The 19,680-nt window shown below is 43.4% G+C and overlaps 1 protein-coding gene across 6 annotated transcripts in view; it reads left to right on the top strand.

Annotated features, from left to right (window-relative positions):
• The first annotated feature begins 2,365 nt into the window (after positions 1-2,365).
• The window catches only part of ptprsa (protein tyrosine phosphatase receptor type Sa), a 259,574-nt gene continuing 242,259 nt past the window's right edge, over positions 2,366-19,680 (top strand). For all 6 annotated transcript variants that reach the window (XM_078168857.1, XM_078168856.1, XM_078168854.1 and 3 more), the window contains exon 1: positions 2,366-2,712. The gene's annotated coding sequence lies outside the window, so the exon portion shown is untranslated. The remainder of the gene's footprint in view (positions 2,713-19,680) is intronic.

Here is a 19,680-nt window from a genome sequence, read left to right as displayed (position 1 = left end):
CGCCCCTTTATGTGAGTACACATTATCAAGGGAATGTCCAATTATCTAAAGTAAAGGCAAAGACAGGCAAAGGACAATCAAATTATCAGTTCAGGGGACTTAAATGCTTTAGTTGGGCTTAAAGGTCACACATGGTCCTGTCTTGCTCAGTGGGTAGAGAATGTCTTCAACACTTTCAAGGTTAGAAGTCCGATCCCTGCTGGGGCCACAAATGATGAAATTGTTGGCTCTTGTGGGCTGCTTTTCAATTTATGCATCCCTGTCTCTTTGTTCCCACCAGCCCGTGTCACATGAATCGATTGAGGTCTGCCATCTTTAAAGGACCGTGCACATATTTTGTCATGTTTTAGCCCATCCTCCAGAAATCAGGCTTTTCATCATTGGCAAAATTTCAGCTCGTGTCAGTTCAATGACAGCGTCTGTGTTCTGAACAGACAGACATAATAGGAACAAGTGGCTGTGTGAAAGGTAAAATGCACTCATCACACAGCGTGATTTGTATTTGCATCTGGCTCAACCGGCAACGGGAGTGAATGTGCCTCATGTTGTGATTAAGGTCGACAATAGCAAATTTAATGTGCTCGGGTTTTATTAAACCACCATAAGATGAGTCCATCCATTACTGTTATCACTGGTGGCCTCGTGTAATACTTTATAACCATTTAAGCATGTCAAATACACTTTTGAATTCAATAATGGTTTGTTTTATCTTAATGAACACGGCTTGTAATATTAGTTTGCTGTGCTCATGTGAATATGAGACGCCACACATTAAACAGCTGAATTCTGAAGGACAACGTGTATACCTCACATCTTGTTTACACCTGTCATGTTTTGGAAACGTTGAGAAAAACGGTCACGGGGTCACACAGTGGCTTGGTCGTCAGCAGCTCCACAGGTGCTGTTGTAAAACATTGTAGATCCACTGACTTGACGACTCGCTGGGGCCCACAGGTGTGAATTTGTCTGTGAATGTGTTTGTGTGTTGTCCCTGTGATGTAGTGACAAGTCGTTGACCTGTCCTATTTATCTGTCTTCTGTTTATACCCCCCCACCACCTCATAACATGAATACAGATAAGTGGGAATATAAATCAGTAAACCACACGGATGGAAGGACGGTCTGATAGATGACAGTAATGAACACAGAACCTGTGTTTCCCAGTGCCCCGCACCAACACACAATTTGTTGCCACTAGAGGAGAAGTGACCCCCTCCACCCACCCACCTACACACCCACCTTACAGAACAAATCATTAAGGTGAAGCATGAACGGCCAAGCTCCAGCAGTGGGCTACCTTTCAACTTGTCCCTGTGAGAGCATCTGTGCACCAATATATAGAGGAAAGCAGCCCTGCCACTTTAAAGATTTGATTAAGTAAAACCTGCAGCTGAAGTTGATTGATTAAACGCCCTTGCAGTCTTTTTCTTTCAGTTTCTTTCAGCGAGCAGCCAGCAGAAAATACCTTCTAGCTGGCTCATCCGTTGTGAAGAATTTAAATGCATTTGAAGTTACTTTAAATATGCCAGTTGAAGATAGACTCTGAACTACTCCATTAAAACGTAGATCTTTAGTGATCTTACATAAAGATTTTTTTTCCAAGCAGCAAAATAAACAGCACGAAGATAACTGGTTTTCACTTGTAATACCAGTTTTCCAGTATTTTCTTAAAGTAAAATCATCATGACAAAACTGCAACAGATTAACCTATAGTCCCACTGCGTTTCCCAAATCATTCCCACTCCAAACAGAACCAAACGAGTTGCTAATTATTTGCAGTGTAGTACATGATATGCACAATGAACCTCACCTATAACTCTGATAAGGAGATATGATGCTTTATCTTTAAGATGCACCGGCTGCACCGGGGAGGGGGAGGCTGCCTCGACTCAGTGCGCGGCGCGCATTGGTCTGTTTCATGCTACCTTACCTCCCCTCTTATCCCGGGTAAAGGCAGGCTGCCGATGCTACTGGACGACGCCTTCAGTGAGGCGTGGGGGGACGGCATGACTTCATCACGTCAAGTGGAGCACTGCAAAAACACATCCTCGAAAGCAAGTTGCACAGCCTTGTGTTCCAGCTTCAAACCTCATTTAAACGCATGGAAAACGTGTTTTAATGCCTTAAAAAGAAATGCCATATTGTTGTGATGATGTGTATCTCATTTTAATTTTAGAAACAATAAATAAGGCTCTTGCATCCCATTGAGTTGAAATAATATCCCCCCAGATGAAGATTTAAGCACTCATTGCCAGATTAAATGTATTTTTATGCGTCTTTTTTAGTGCAAATGTTAAAACAACGTGTCATAAAGAAAGAGGGGGACGATGAAATGAGGGGGGAGAGAAGATGGAGAGAGCCGTGAGTTGAGGGGTGGCTGGAGAGGGAGGGCCGGACGCATGACATCATTCCCTCAGCTTCCCTGCGCGGACAGAGCTCTGGTTTCTCCAAGTGCGCACGGCGGCTGCTGCTGAGGGAGCGACTCCTCCTGCCGTACCCAGACGCGTCCTGAGCAACCTGCGCTCTTGGGGTGGATATTAAAAACATTATTTAACCCGGCAGAGGAACCCGTGAACTGCTCCTCACTGGAACCTGCCGCAGGGACGCACACATTTAACACACACCCGGGGATTATTGCTTGTTTTAATCATGAAGATGTGAGGGTTTATAAGCTGAGAAGAAAGAAAGAGGAACTCCGAGGCTGACAAAAAGGTAGGCGCACTTCCCCGTCTCCTTTTTACCCCCCTCCTCTAACTCTGTCCAGCTACTTTTGAATGCCGGGTATTTTATGTAGAAGAGCTGGGAATTGCAACCACGGCTTTGTCATTTCCTAAACGCTTGAGCCAAAATTAAGCATGTGGGCATTTGGTGTCGGAGCGCGCGAGCTGTGCGTTATTCTGCCGTTTTGACACCCGCACAGAGACGCAGGCAAGTGCCCAAAGAGAGGCATCATTTCAGAATACTGCAAAGAGGGCTGCTACGGAGCTTTGCGATGGAGAGGGATGCTCGATAAGTCCCGGACTCAGCGGGAGACCCGATTCTGCCACCGCAAAGCTGCTGCTGGTGCTGCTGCTGGTGAGCTGAGCATATCTGCTGCCTTGAGTGCGAAGGATATCCATCATTGTGAACGACGGTCGGAACAGGCACGGTTCCCCTTTCATTCCCCCACTGAGAGTTACAATTTTAATCTGCCAAATAAAAGAAAGCTGGGTGGGTTTTGTAGCAGAGAGGGGGAAGAAGATTCTCAAGAATTTCTCTTACACTTGTATGCGCTGTGTTATAGCTGTGGAGCATAACGCATATTCTGAATCATCTTTTTTTGTCGGGCGGAGGTGTGTGTGTGTGTGTGTGTGTGTGTGCGCGGGGGGGGGGGGGGGGGGGGGGGGGTGCTCCATCTAACAAGTGCATCTCCACAGGGGGGGTACTTCATTAGCCAAGTCAACCGTGAGAAGCTTTGCATTAGAATCCAGTGATGATGAACATGCCAGCAGATCATGAGACATTCAGTTCTTGCAGGCATCAATCGAAATTCAATTTTCGATATATCACTCTCTCCCTCTCTTCTTCCCTCGCGGTCCCTCCCTCTCTCCATCTACGTGTGTGTGTGTGTGTGTGTGTGTGTGTGTGTGTGTGTGTGTGTGTGTGTTGCTTAGGACCGGTTTGTTTGATGTGATGTCAAAGCCTAAGGTATACATGTTTGGACTTTTGAGACACTAGGTAGTGGTGGTTTACACCCCTGGACGGGATTTTGCCTTTGCGCATCACGTTGTCGATTGGCGTGTTAAAGGAGTTGGGTTTATTTCGAGGTGCGCAACTCGAGCTTTCCACAGCCCCACCGAGGTGGAGTCAGCACGGCAATGACACGGACTTTTCCGAAGTGCTGGTGATGCCCTTGTTGAATGCTGGACACTCCGACTTGAATTAAGACCCTGTTGTCTGCGCGCATTTTTGCCAAATCTTTCATGTTGCTTAATATCCAGTGTGAAATGTGACAATTATCACAAGAATTTCTCAGTTCCAAACTTTCAAATTGGTTATTTTATTTATTTTTACCCCCTTAATGATGGTTCTTCGAAATTACGCACGGATCTGCCACAATGATGATATGCCAAAGATTTAAAAGATGCCCATGTGTGTCCATTATCCCCTTCAAACCAGTGCAGACACATAATTCGGCTTCATTATATCAAAGCATTAGTTCTGATGGATACATGTTTATCTGGAGGTACGTGTTGAAACGTTTGCCACACAACAATCCAGTCGGTTTTTTTTCTCGAAGTTGTGCATTTTCCATCTTGTGCCGTCTCCTGTTCCGATCGCAACGAGCGCATCGCGCGTCTGCAAAGCTCATAAAAGCCAGAGGAGAGAACAATATCTCGCCAGCGCCCGGGTTGTTAAAAGAAAATGGCTTTATTCATTTTTCTTTGTACCCGTGGTAACTTAGTTATAGCTTTTTTATGGTGCCTGGAAATGGCTTACAGGCTTGCAGTGCAATGTAATGTAATCAAATTTATGATGTTGCTGTGTATTACAATTCCCTGTTATGCTCCGTCACATGAGAAATTTGGAGTGACCCCCCACCCCACCCCCCACCCCACCCTTCCCCTCCCTCACTCCCCACTCCTCAGCACACAAACACACGCACGCATGCACACACACACACACACACACACACACACACACACACACACACACACACAGCAGAATGCCCAGGAGCATCAGAGCAAGGCAGGTAACATTCACCACTGGATTTGTATGAGAGAGAGCACACACCCCTTGCTCGCACCCAACCTCTCTGGAAATAGTCCACAGTCCTTCCTGAATTATATTCAGACTTATGCCACCACAGATTTATTCTGGCAACCAATCATATGCTTCTTGAGCTTTGCCTTTTCCATATTTCATGCACATTTTTTTTAAATAACAGTAGAAAGTTGGGCCTCATGCAAGGAGGACATTAAAATATGTGGAGCTCAACCATAGTGATGAAACAAATGATGTAATGCATGAGTTGGTGTATGCAGCTTAACACAAAGACACACACACAGATTTGCATTCACTCTCTGCTTGTCTTTTGTGATGTCACATCTTTTTATGCACGACAGCACCCGTGGGATTTTAGGCTACTATTTGTAAGACGTTAATATTTCATCTGAAATTATAATTCTGGTTCCCACTTGAGAGCGGATGTGTCTGTATGCTCCAAGTCCTCCTCCTGGTATTAAGATGTGGTGCCACCCAATGATCACTACGACAGGAGGGAGTCAGTCACTCTCTGCCGTCTTAACCGACAGGCCTGTGGAAGGACAGCTATTACTGCAGTCCTTCCCTCAGACTTAATGGGCTGGACACGTTTTATGAAGCGTCTCCTCACCCGACGTTTGCTCATGGAGCAATCAAATACCCATGTTGGACATGCATAGAGGCCACACACTCTAAAAAGTAGCGGCTCATTGTAGGTTCTTCTCAGATTTCAGAGCCAGTGAGGACGTCAAGGGGCTTTACTAGTTAAAATAAAGGATTTCATAAAGAACATCCATGAAATAGAATTTAATGAACTACAGGATGGCTCAAGCTTTGATGAAAGGGCTCATCAAAGAAACCCTTGAAGATACCTTGTTGAGAAGTGGCTCTGAGGTACAAAGTGAAATCCTAGATTTGGGTCCAGCCAAGTGTTCCTTTGTTGTTGGGCCTAACTCCTCTCTTTTCCCTTTCTTTAGTTGTCATATATATCACACAGCACTGTCAGTAGGTCTCAGAGAATCTGCACACCTCTCATTTTGAGGCCTATTTCATTTTTAGAGCGCACAGTGTCACAGGTCACCTTTCAGCGAGGTGGCTCTTGGTAATGGAGACGAGGCAGGTTAGCTTTTTACTGCGTACACTTCTTAACTTGACATCAATCAACCAGCCGCTCTGTATGTATGAGATGGGTGATTGGATGGCATGCCCAAGCATCCGTTGTTTTCTCCCACAGAAATGCACTTCAATCATGCTCGCCTGTCACCAGCTGGGCAGCAAAGACTCAGGCATGGGAGAGAGGCTCGACGCACATGTCGAATGCACACGGCGACAGACACGCACCTGCTTACACATGCACATATACTTTTATTGCATCTCCAAGATGAGCTATAAGTCACATTCGGCAGTCTCATTACAGGCCACCAACCTTAAGTGTGTGGCCATATTATTAATGCAGTAAAAAATGGAAACAGACGCGGATGGCTGGCAGAGCTGTTTAAGAGAACCCAAACATGTAAAGCGAGAGGAGACAGAAAAGAGAGAGAGGAGAAAATATTTAATCATAAGCACACTTTATGGAGAGCTTCGCCCATGTGCACTGCGGCAGTCTAATTACCAGGATAGTGCTTGTTAGTTGTCACCTCCAGATAAACAGCGGGCTATTTTTTTTTCCCTCTCATGTTTTTCCCCCGCCTGTGGCAGAATTTGAAATTCTAAGTAGCAAAATGTCAATGTCAGAGTATCCCATCTTATCGCATCCTCACCCCCACCTCTTGAGCCACATGCAAACCCACCAAAGTTATTTGTTTTTCGTGCGTCAGTGGTCAGGCTAAGCACTGTAAAACCAGTGGAAGATTAACATCTATAATCAGAAGTCTAGCAGTTGGCACTACAGAGGTAATTTAGATTGAGTTAATCATTAAAGAAAAGCAAAGCAGGGGTTGTATAATGTGACAGAGCATTTTTGTTCTCAGCCTTCTGTCCAACAGTGCCATATTGTACAGTAAATCTTGTCAGGAAGCATATGGTCCTCAAATCCATATGCAAATGAGTGCTGGAATATTCTAACAGCAGAGAAAGAAAATGTCCTCCTTGCGTCTTTTAAACACTGGTTTGTCATTTCAAATGGTAAAGATGTAAGCTCTTTAGAGGAAGTCTTGACTGCCAGAATGAGGGCAGTAAATGCACTATTCACAAGTTTTCCATGAACATTCTGACCTGGTTTAAGCCCACTGTTGAGCTTGACACTTTAATGGCTTTGATGTGTACAAAATTTCCTGGTACACGCCAAGATGTCAGGAAGGCAGGAGATGGGCGATCGTGGAGAAGTGCAAGATTACTACTCCATTTCCAGGATGGAGAGAAGGACCAGCCACTTGTGAAGGATGGGGGGTGTAAAGCCTTGGGGCCCCCTCTCTCCCTGTCAAATACGTTAAGCTTCATTTCAAAACACCATTCCATAAAGCGATGTCAATTCCTATCTGCCAGCCACAATCCAAAAATGATGATGTGAAAGGGTTAAAGTGGCACCTTTATTTCCTGCTTGGAAATTTTGATTATGTTGTTTTCACAGTAATCACAAAAGTGTGTGTCACTGAGGGAAAAAAATGTAACCTTGTCAGGGTTCAATTTTACTGGTGAGAGGAATACATCATAATCACCGAGTGAGTCTTAGTTCAGGTTAAAGCAGCGTGTTAAGTGCTCAAAGACTTTTTACCCAAGGATAATTGTCGTGGTAATGTGTGTGTTTAGACAACCGGAGAATATGCCAACAAATAATGTGTCCAGGTGTAGTGTAAGATACACAATCAGAGGGGACTTATCAGTGGAGGGGGTCAACTGTGGGGCAAACAATCTGTGCAATATGGCCCATATTTTAAAACTGTATTTTTATACAATACATTTTCCATTCATATGGAAAACCAGTTTTCTGTCAATAGGGAAAAAAGGATTATTTCACTTGATATTACTGCAGAATTGTTAACTGATTCTTTACATATGTGTAACTTGTGTTTTTTTTAATGTTTTAAACGTTTTAATGTTCAATGATCAAGGGTTTTCAAAGTCTGACTAAAGTGCCTGAATAAATACATAAATAAATAAATAATTTAAAAAAATATATATAAAGTTAATATAAATGGCATTTGTCATTCCTATTAAATTTCTATTTATTTATTAATAAAATTGTTACTTAAATTTGTGGGATCGTCAGTGGTTGTGGAGCTTTAACCATAATGCTTTGGGAGGTATACACAGGAAGTACATTTTGTTGCCATAGAAACGGAACGAGAGTAGGCTAATTAGCTACGCAACTTTAGCCGCCTTCTTTTAAACTTATATTTGTTCACATTTTTTGGCAAATTTGCATCTTTAAAAGTATGCCGAATTACTTATATGATGTTCCGGTTTGCAGGTATACACATAGAAGTGCAGTTAAGTATTGCTGGTTTACTCTAATTCTGAATAAAACTTAAAAACTATGATTACTAGCCGAGTTCTGGTGTAGTAAGGAGCGTCTTTTTTCTGTGGATTCTAAGTGGATTTATGGACGTTTATTCGCGGTGGACATCGGATATAATGATATCCACGGAAAATGTAAGTCACACTTTCTCTTATGAAATGCGTATTATGCATATGTGTATAGTTTTGAACGAGTTATGACTCTGGCAATGACTGAATGTTGACGTTAATAACGGTTACCTAAGCTAACGTTACCTTTACTGGTTTTTGCCTCTTTGCCCCATGTGACTCCCCCAACCCCACGCCTCACAGTGTCAAACTCTTTGTTCTACAAAAATATAACTTATAAAACTGAAGTGACTGAAGGTATTCTTCAGTGTCTGTAGGCCTTGAGCTGTTATTGTGCATCCAAAGATTGCAGAGAGCCAAATATGTGTATGAATGGAGGCTTTTATATTACAGCTGTACGCATTGCTGCAGCAATTTGGTGCCAAAGACAGATATTCCAGAAAGTCACATTCTCAGCAATAACAGTGAGCTTTAGTGTAACTTTATGTTGGTGCATGCTTTGGAGCACACATGAATATAAAAGTTGCTGCTGTAGCAGGGCAAATTATGTGTTAGTGTTAAATTATGGGGATACAGGTTGCTCATGAGGCAGAATTTTAGTGGACGCGCACCATGTTTGGCAATAGTACCATTTTCCATTTTTTTATTTACCATGAGGACCCAGTAGATCTGAATAACTAACAAGCCGTCCCTGGTTGCCAGCTTGGCAGGATGTTTTCAGGAAAGCAGACAATTACGAAACCTCTCAGTGGATGAGACAGATGTAAATCTCCTCGGGGAGAGAAGCTTACTTATTCTTACTTATTCACCACCACAGCCACCGCCTGCCCCCAAGGGTCGTAACTCTTGAAGGTCACGGTAGCATTTCACCTCCCCCCTCCCTTTCTTGCCCATGACAACTCCAGTGGGTATCTCTGGATGTTTCCTGCCATACTGGTGAGCGGGTGCTGCTGATGGTGGGGGTCTGTGAGGATGATTCATCTGGACAACGGCAGGAATAACAAAACGCTGTCTCGCCGTTTACTACTAGGCTGCATCATAGTCAAAGGCATCATAAAGAATGAATGATTCATACCATGTCTTGGATAGTCATTTATGTTTAATTCAGAACCGTACCGTAAGGCGCCGGCCATGGTCCTCTTGTGGTGTGACTGGGTCATCGCCGGGAGTGGGTGGATAGAGCAGGCGGAGGGAAAGAGGAGGTGTGTGGAATGTCACGCTAGAGCAGGGCAGAATTAAGACAGAGAGAGGAGAGCATTGGCGGTGGCCTTGTACGTTTCATCTGCAGGTCCTAATAAAACCCTCACAGGCCGGCATTGATCTCTCCCAGAATAATCCATTTAGACTGAGCGTGCCTGGCCATGTGGGGCCTCTTCAATTATTTATGGCAGAATGCTGTGCAAGCTTCCGTTGGGATGCAACAATGTGCCCTGGGAAACCTGTGAACTGCGGACTGCAGGGGAGCAAGGGAGACACAGAGGGTGGAGAAGGAGAAATGGCAGATGGAAGGGGAGGACTGGTTGGAGAGAGATGTGAGGAGGGTCAGAGGAAGGAAGGGTGAGGTGGAGGGCTGGTAAATAACACCGAGGGATGCAAGGAGAGGTAGTTGAGAAGATAGTGGGAGAGGTGACAGGACAAGAGGAAGGGACAGAAAGGTCGGCAGGGAGGTGAAAGGAAACACATACCACACATAGCTATGCATGAAAGAATGAGAATAGAAGGTTATGCCAAACAAGTTTACGAAGCGAGAGTTGAAACAGAGCAGATCAGAGGGGTGGATTTAGGAAAGAATGCAAAGACGTAGAGGGAAGAAGAGGAAGGAGAGGTGGCCAGCAGAAACGAGACGTAGGGTCATGGAGAGATAAAAGAATAAGGAAATAAAGAGAGAGGAATTGGGGAAAGGCAGAGAAGAAACTGAATGTGCAGATGAAAGAGAAATTGAGAAATTCAGTTGGAGAAATGAGAAAATACAGTAAGAAGACAGAGATACGATGTGAGATCTGAGGCGTGGAGGAAGGAAAAGAAGAAAGTAAAGGGAGGTAGGGTAGGAGAGATTGGCTAGAAGAGGTCTGGAAGCATGAGAGGAAACGAAGTAGAATTATAGATGAGACAAAGAGGAAGAGATGACTGGAAATGAGGCAGAAATAGATGGAAGAGGGTGGAGAATGGGACCTTTTTAAAGCAAGTCATGAACAGCTATTGCTCACAACACAGCAACCCAGCATTATGGTCGCTATTGTGCTAAGTGGAGACACGTCAGCTTGACAGCCTGGGCAGTCGATCATTATTTCTGCTACACCCACCTTTAATGCCGCACTTAACACAAAGGAAACCTACAAAAAATACAGTTGTGTTCAGTGTTATGTTTTGTTGGACAAAACCAAAGAAAATCTTCAAGTAGACTACAGTCGGTCCTACATACAAAGCAAGTCACTCCACCTTTTTCAAGATGTCACAAGAAAACGATGATTGCGTGCTATTTCATACTTTTCACTTTTCATAGTTTGAGGGCTGAATGTTTTGCAGCACACTGAAACCGTCCGCTCACAGCTACATATCATAACCCCCCCTCTGTTTGCCTGGTCTAGAGTCTGCTATTAGCAGCTCACACTCGGCTCTCATAAATCCAGGCAGATTTGTCTTACCTGATTCCCCCTGGCGTTCACCATCAAGCTCTCCTCCTATTGCTGTGATTCCCAGCACCCTATTAGGCTTTCCACCCATGGCGTCCTGCCGAATCAGGATTTCTGATCTGGCAGAAGACAACTGGAATTGAAATTTTCATCTGTGCGGTCGAGTGATTACATCCGGCATATTTTGAGAGGGTATACCTTTATTCACAAGGGCTCTAACCCTTGTGACCTCTCTGAAGCTTGTGCTGAAACATAAAAGGTCTTTTTAGTTAAATTTCCACAGTTTGGTCTTGAGATTTTCTGCCTCATGCAGTATTAGCCATTGTACAAGCACCTCTTTGCATTAGTTCTGTATGCAGTGCTAGTCGTTTTAAAAGCCTCCTCTGCATTTTTCTTTTATCTACCTGACAATAATACTGCAGAGATTTCATTTTTAATGATATTTAGAGTCATAATCATATATTACAACACAAACTTTCTGGCAGTTAGACACCCACATTAATTTCTCACTGCTAACAAAAGGAGAAGAAACCTCAAAGGAATGGAGCTGTGAATGTGGCAGCAATTCAGCAAAGCATGCAGTAAGAAAAAGGAAAAAGGACCCGGTAATGGCCATTACACTGGCTGTGTCAAACGGCCTAATCAGATGGGCTAAACGGTGCAGCGGCATAGCTATTAGCTAGCGATAGCATACCAGCAGGTTTCTGTTTAATTAGTAGGACCCCATTTCCCACCACTTGTCGTTTTCTGAAGCAGCCACCAAGGATTTATTGTTTGTCCACAGCCATTGATTATCGGATTCTAGTAATTGTTTCGCCTTCGCTTGATTAACAAACCTGTGTTCTCTCCAGAGGCTAGCTCAATAGCAGCCTTTAACAGCAGGACGCCAGCCAAGCTGCTAACGCTAACGGGTTGCTCACCACGAGTGCAATGGAGATTCAGAGAGGGGGCTGGAAGAGGGGAAGAAAAACCTTCCTAGTTCTGTAATTTTTGGGTCGAAGGGGAGTGTTGTTTCACACCAGCGAGACAGTTCATTAACTAAGGTGCCAGTGCTTAGTGAAAGGTTCCATAAACAAATCAGCATATGGGTGGCCCCTCTGGCTGATGCATCCAGGTGCACTGTGCTTTGCGATTCCTGTCCAGCACTGTGCGGGATGATTGATGATAGATGTGTGGATGTGGCTCTCCAAACTGTGGCATTACTGGCATGTTAGGAATTTGAGTTGCCTGCCTCTTTTCTTGTTCCTTTTTTTCTTGCTTTTTAGAGGGAGGTTCCAGTGATATGGGGCGAAAAAAGTAGAGTCTATTACAGTTGTGGAGGAGTAGATACATAATGACAAAGAGAAGGAGGAGGAGGAGCAGCGGGGCTGATCGAGAGATTTTGGGGCAACTTCAGGTCATACTTTGGAGCTCAGGGGTTTGGAGGAAGTAAAGGATTGAGGGTGGGAGGTAAGCATACTTGTGTATTATTCAGATGTATCTCCTTTTGTAAGCCCTGACTCAAGTCAGACCTTTACCTTTCATTAGGTGCCTTTCACAGATGTAGGACTTGGAAGTAACTCCGCTTTGTCAAAGCGGCGATACGTGACAACTTGGGATAAGAACGTGTTGGCATTCCCTTCCTTCTCCAACGACACTCTGTCTGAACTCTGACTCTAATCCCAAGAGAAAGTGTTTGTAAAAACCAATTTCTTTCCTCTTTAGCTGTCATTACAAGGAACACTCCAGTTCCTGGAAGGGTGAGAACATTTTGCTGTGAGAAAATATTTGTTTAGTTGTTCTGTTCAACAACTAGAAAGATCCTACATGACACTTTTTTTTAAACACAGCAGGGCTATTTTCATTGTGCCGTTGAACTCTCAGTAATGCAGGATGTTGCTTCACTCCAGCTGACTTTTTTTCTTTGCTAGTTTTTCATTTCTGATTTTGGTTGCAGCTTGAAAACATCTTGCCAAGAAGTACAGCACCCTGCCAAAGTATTCTCTTTATGCCTCACTCCATTTGTTTTCCCTTGTAGCTTTCTTCTTTGCTCTTACATGTCTTGATCATTTTACGGTGAGTTGTTTTTTGATACGGTGGCTTGCTTATTTGTTGATGTAGGAAAATCAGCTAATCCCACTGTTGTGCTCTTTAAAAGTCCTCCAATAATACCTTTCTAAATGAAGCAGGATAAATACCTGGAGGAGGACTTTTATTGGCTGCCGTTGGAACAGCGAACTGAAGGCCGCTGTCTGCTGCCTGACTTTTACCTTTTCGCTGTCCATCAGTTTGCGCCGTTACCTTAAACCAGCTGCTGAGGCGAGAACAGGATGCTGAGGGAGAGGAGGAGCGAGGTCTGCTTAAGGTAATTTATTTCTGCTGTCGCTTTGTTGGGTGAAGAGGAAGTGACAAATGCGGGCTGGTTGTTTATGAGGCCTGGCTAAGTGCTGGCAGGGCTGCTTTCCTCTGAGGAAGTTGGCTCTCTGTTTAATTCATGTCCTTGGGAGGTGCATTGCTTTGTGGCATAGTGTGTGGCAGGCGAGCTAATGAGAGGTGAACCTATCTGCTTCTTATTCTCCATCTGCTCCCTGCTTTCTCCCACTTTTTGCCCCTGTCCCTCTCACTTTTCCTTCCTCCATCTCTCTTCTGACCTCTTTTACCTCCCACTCGGTCCTTTTCTTTCCCCATCCACTCCTTGCTTTTTTACAACTCTGAGCCCTGGAGTCAGAGAGGCAAGAAATGCACACAGAATCTCCTTCCAATCGCCCCAAGCTTGCCCTGCTTGTCTGGAATGGAAACATGGAAATGGAGAACCCTCCTGTCCATCACTTCGCGCCAAATAAATCAGTCAGACCTTTGACAAACCCCAAATAGGACTGCCGATTTTTCAAAGCTATCCCGTTCATCAGTTTGATTCATCTTCCCAGAGATGGAAGGCATGTTTTCTTCCCATGTCATCCGTCCCCCTCCCCTTCTACATTTACGGTCAGTGAGTTAGGGTTAGCGGGGGAGGCTAGGTCACCGCATTCAGTCTTCAGTGTTTGAAAAGAAAAGGCAGTTCAGTGCAGCACCAGTGGCCAGGCTGGGAGCTCTAAAACACTCAGAAAGATGGACAGCAAAAGGACAGGGTGAGCTGAAATGTCGACCTCTCCGCCACCTCAGCTCAACTACATCCTCTGCCTTTTCCTCCTCCTCCTGTATACCTTTGTAAAGTGCTGTTTTAATTGACACAAGGGAAAAAAAACTCTCTGGTTATCTGTCTGGCTGCTCTTGTTTCATGTCAATTGAGTTAATTTTTTCCCCCCTCCTGTTCCTTGTCCGTCATTCCTCTCTCTCTCTCCCTGTCTCTGTCTTTGCCTTTTGAGCTCTCCTGTCTTTCCTTTGTGCTCGTGTTTCTCTCTGCCTTCAGCTCAAAACCATCCCATTCCCTGCTGATTGCCTCTGTTGTTTCTCCCTTCCTCTTTCCTCCATGTCTAGTTATTTACATCTCCCTGTTGTCTCCCCCTCTCCCGACTCGTCTCCCCCGCACCGTTCTCTCCTCGGCTCTGACTTCAGAAGTTTTATACATTTGTCTCGTAATTTATGAAATGAAGATCTCAGCTGAACAATATAGATTCAGCTTGGAAAACAAAAAGTTCATCAAAAGACTGGCACATTTCCGCACAGCAAAGATATTTATAAATACTGAATAATTTACATTTTGTACAACAAGTGTTATTTTTCTGATGACTGTTTATAAATCATTAGTTGAACATTAGAAAAAACAAAAAAACAAGATCATAGTGATCATAATTTGTACATTTTTAAAAGCATTTTCACACATTCAGCTACACACAAAGCAACTTTATTTTCACTGCTGATAAAATAAGGTAAAATCATGATGATAATATGTCATAATAACAGAATATTTTTAAGGTTTAAATGCATATAAGTATGATTTACTCATTTGAAAATACAGAATTCCAAATGATTTCACCTAATTGCATCCTGATAGCATCTGTGTCTGCAACGAACATGCATTTAAATAATTTGCACATTGTATTTTGCATAGCTGATAATAAAATAATTATCCCTTACAAAAGATGAGCAGTGACGTGTATTGGTTTAACATTAATGAAAGCTCAACAAAACATTTTCAATTATGTACAAGTCTATATACATAATGTTAAATAGCCTAATTAATAACATAATGGTTAATAGATAACTTACCACTGATCAATGACATCACAAAGCCTCATTAATACCAGTGCCATCTGGCTTTGTGAATGCCTGCAAACCAGCAAAATCAACCATTAACTTCTCAGCTCTGGCAGGTCAACCAACTCTTCCTCCATTACCGAGCTATCCGAACATTCATCTGACATCACAGAGATACACTTGGCTCTGGAAAGCTCTCTCCCCTCTCATCTTCCGCTCTGCAGTGCGCAGTTTTGTTTGATTGACACCTCTGTATGTCCTCATATGTTCATGCTCTCCAGCCCTGAAAATGAAAGTAATACATTTTCACATAGATCTGTTACGATAACCCCCAGAAACATACCTCCCTACCTCAGCGCTGTGTGTTTTCATCCTTTCAGTGTGGTCACGAGCAGGTGAATCTCATCCATGACTGCAGGCACACTTCCCCTCTGCGATAGAAGGCAAGACTGACAGGAAATAGACAGATGGCAAATGTACTTTAGTTTTCAGTGAAACTCTGAACAACCAGGTTTGTACAACACTTTGAGCAAGTGTGACACTTTTTTTTTTTTGGCATGTTGAGTGCTGGAAACCAAATGGCCTTGAGTTTAATTTGGACACTAGTGATATCAGTCGTCCTAAGGCAGTCACATACTAACTTAATGGATAGATACCGTGGATAAGAGCAAAGCGTGGTTTACAGTATTCAAAGTAATTTGTGTATCCTTTTTTTAGGACACAATATCTGCTATTAGTGGCGTTCATACATAAACAAGAAGAGTATATGAGTCAAATGCATGTCACTATATTACACAAATGGTCTAAAGATTTACAATACATCACTACATTCATTCATTCATTCATTCATTTTCTGTAATCACATATGCTGTTGAGAGTTGGTTGTGGGGGGCTGGAGTCTATCGCAGATGACATTGGGCAAGAGGCAGGGTACACCCTGGACAGGCGGCCAGACTATCCCAGGGCTGGCACATAGAGACAGACCATTCACACTCACATTCACACCAATGGGCAATTTAGAGTCACCAGTTAACCAGGAGAACATGCAAACTCCGCGTTCGAACCAGGAACCCTCTTGGTGTGAGGCGACAATACTAACCACTGCAGAACCTGTGCCACGTGCCACGTGGGTTAATGTTGCATTATTTCACTGCTGTTCAGGCTCTAGGTATGTCTTTCTTTGTGTCACCATCCAAAAATAGCTCTTAAGTGCACAGCCTGTCATGGGACCCCATATATAAACGCCAGTCCTGCTCAACATTGATAGTCAACTGTCGTATATTTTTTGAGTGCCTCTCTTTTTTTCCATCCTCCACTCCCCTCCTGTCCTCCCCTCCCTCTAACCAGCCTGTTCTGTCACTCTGAGATGTGGCTTTAACCTATGGTGCAGTTTTTCACCGGCGCCCTTTGTTTTCATCTATTGTTCTTAAAAGCGATTATGACCATCAGACAGGCCCATTAAATATTTAGCTGCTGCTTTCACTGGCTTCACAGGAACACACACCACAGATGTTCAAAGTGTCTCTCTCTGCAGCAGGGACGTGCACAGATATTTCAAGGGGCGGTTGCTCAATTACATAAAAGCCGCTATTTGACACAGGGCCGAGCATGTGTGTTTGAAGGTCAGCGTTTGTGCATGTGTGCATCTTTGTCCCTTAGATACGGACATACAGATTTCTGTGCGTTTGTGCTCGAGCATGCGCATGTGGTGTGTTTCTGTTTGTGTATGTGTGGTCTGTGCACCATATTTACTGCTATAATCATTTCTGCTGTGTGTGTGTATTTTTCAGTGGCTGCCCCTCAGATTACTTTGCTGTTCAATATTAGAGAAGTCCATCCTCCATTTCCACTGCAGGAAGAATAGGAATGATCAGTTGCTTGAGAGAACAATAAATAAGCTCCTCTGCTATTGATTTATCTAAAGACATTTGGGACAATAGCTTCACAAATTATCTCTGCTTTCACTGCTGCGTTTAAGAATGAAGTTGAAATCTAAGAGACTGCACCCTTGTGAGATCCTGTAGGCCTATACAAGAGAAGATGCATTTGATGTGTCATTTTATTATTCTTTGAAAATCAATTGTTGCTCTTCTTCTCTCCCTTCTCTTGCTGTTTGATATTACTAAGTTTTTCAACAGTTAAGGCAAAGCAGAAATTATACGTCTCGTGGACTTCTCATGATCATTATTTCGACTTCAGCGTCAAAGTGTTAAATTGTTAATTGTTTGTTTGATCATGAACTCCCCTTAAATAGAAAATTACAGGTTGAAAGGCTGTAACATTTACTGTTGATCTTATCATGTCCTTGCAGCAAAGCAGAGCTTTGTTGTCTCAGCTGTTATTATTCAGAAGGATTTTGAACAGTGTTAGCAGCCAGGGGTCCAGTGTCTTGCGGAAGGATGTTTTGGCTGCTCTAATAATGGTATGTGATATGCCAGTTATGAGACTTCCAACTACAAGTCCACCCTGCCAGTTTATACTCTTACTCAGTGTTGACTGCAAGACATGCAAGAAATAAGCCCATGCCAGGAACTGTGTCACATTACATCTTAAAGGGAAATTTCGGTTTATTTCAACCTGTCTCCTATCGTCCTAAATTTGGTTCAAGTGACTAGTGACATACAGATAAATAGTTAGCATGTTAGCCGTTAGCCTAGATCCAGCCGTAGCGTCAGACCTGTTAAAACGTTATTGAACGGGCATCCCTTCAAGTGCAAAGTTAGTCCACTAAACAAGCTTTTTTCCACAAAGACAGCCTCATATCGTTAGAATAAATGTCAGAGAACATATAGAAAACGACATGTAAACTTGTTGTCTTACCTTACCGGTGTGCTGCCATGTTTGTTTATCCCTCTAGCTCTGCTTTCCAAAGCGCAGCCGAAATATATCTCGCCAGCTTTAGATAAAGCCCAGCTGGACACTACTCCAGGTGGAGGTGTCTTGTCCACGGTCACATCCAGACCTTGAAAATAAGGCTGCAACCGGTCCCATTCCTTGCAACAGAGGCATTCCTCTTCTGTGGGCACTAGGGCACAGCATTCACAGGTACACCACCAATCTCCAGAGCTACGCAGCCTTGCAGCAGCCATTCCTCCTCTCTCGTCCTCTAACGTTACCTGTTGTGCCTCTCTCTCTCTCCTCCTCCTCCTCCGTTCAGGCGACCGTCCGGTTCTGCCTTCCAGCTGTTGCTGCTTGTTCAGGCACGCTATGAGATTGCTGCTTGTTTTTGCGATATTTCGGCCGCGCTTTGGAAAGCAGAGCTAAATTGTAAACAAACATGGCAGCACACCGGTAAGGTAAGACAACACGTTTACATGTCGTTTTCTATATGTTCTCTGACATTTATCCTAACGATATGAGGCGGTCTTTGTGGAAAAAAGCTTGTTTAGTGGACTAACTTTGCACTTGAAGGGATGCCCGTTCAATTACGTTTTAACAGGTCTGATGCTACGGCTGTATCTAGGCTAACGGCTAACATGCTAACTATTTATCTGTATGTCACTAGTCACTTGAACCAAATTTAGGACGATAGGAGACGGGTTGAAATAAACCGAAAGTTCCCTTTAAAACATGGTTTCGCGTGTTTATATTGAAAACTCACTTTTTTCTAGGAAACCAAATAAGGCACACTGGCTTGTATGTTTACTCATGTGTAAGTGGGTTTCCTCTGGATAGTTTCCTTACCACAATCCGAAGCAGCAAGTCCCCCAAATCAAATGACAAAATACACTTGTCTATGCCTTCAAGAACAATCGAAAAATTTATATAATAATGTAGGTTTAGTTACATGAAGGCACAAAAACTACTTTAGGGAAAGGTAATGGTTTGGGTTAAAACTACTACGTCACTGTCATCATTGTCATGGTAACAGTATTATATGCTTGATGAAGGTTAGGGGATGACCTTTATCATTCAGCCCATCCTCTCTCCTCTATCGACGGACTTTGACACTTTAAAACAATCTCAGTCATAATTACTATGGCCACTATAGCTGTCGTTGTCACTTGAATGTAAAGAAATGTGATTTTAGGCACTTGTCGAAATGACTCATGCTGTAACAAAGAGATGCAGGTTAGTTGGACTGGAAAATCTGAATTGTGAACGGTTTCTGTCTAGCTTTTTGTTTGTTAGCCCTTTGAAACTGGTAACCTGGATGTGCCCTGCCTCTGGTCCATTTTGTGCTGGGAAAGGCTCCAACCTTGTGAACCTAGACAGCAATTTATGCAGGAGATGGCTGGATGGATCGCTGGATGGGTGGAGGGAAGAAATATGATTTTTTACTGGAAACAAAACATGTTTCTCACTTGAGGTATAGGTAACACATTTACATGTTCAAGTGTCTAGTTGTGATAGTTTGCTAGACATTTTGGACCAAATCTAAAAGAAGTTTCAGGAAGAAATGAAGTCATAATAACTGAACTCAAAACATGTGAATTTCCCCCCTCTTAGTGGTTGTTGTGGTGCAGACAGATGGTCGATTAGTCTACCTCTGTCTGGTTTGGAGTGCACATTCATTGATGGTGTCACTTCCTGCTTACGGATGAGATATCGTCTGAGAAAATACTTGGAACAAATTGCACAAATCCATAGCATTTTAAAA

This window comes from Epinephelus lanceolatus, chromosome 6 (assembly GCF_041903045.1).
Source record: "Epinephelus lanceolatus isolate andai-2023 chromosome 6, ASM4190304v1, whole genome shotgun sequence".
In the NCBI taxonomy this organism is placed as follows: Eukaryota; Metazoa; Chordata; class Actinopteri; order Perciformes; family Serranidae; genus Epinephelus; species Epinephelus lanceolatus.
Note: the sequence above shows the minus strand (reverse complement) of the source record. Positions and strands in the feature narration are given on the sequence as shown.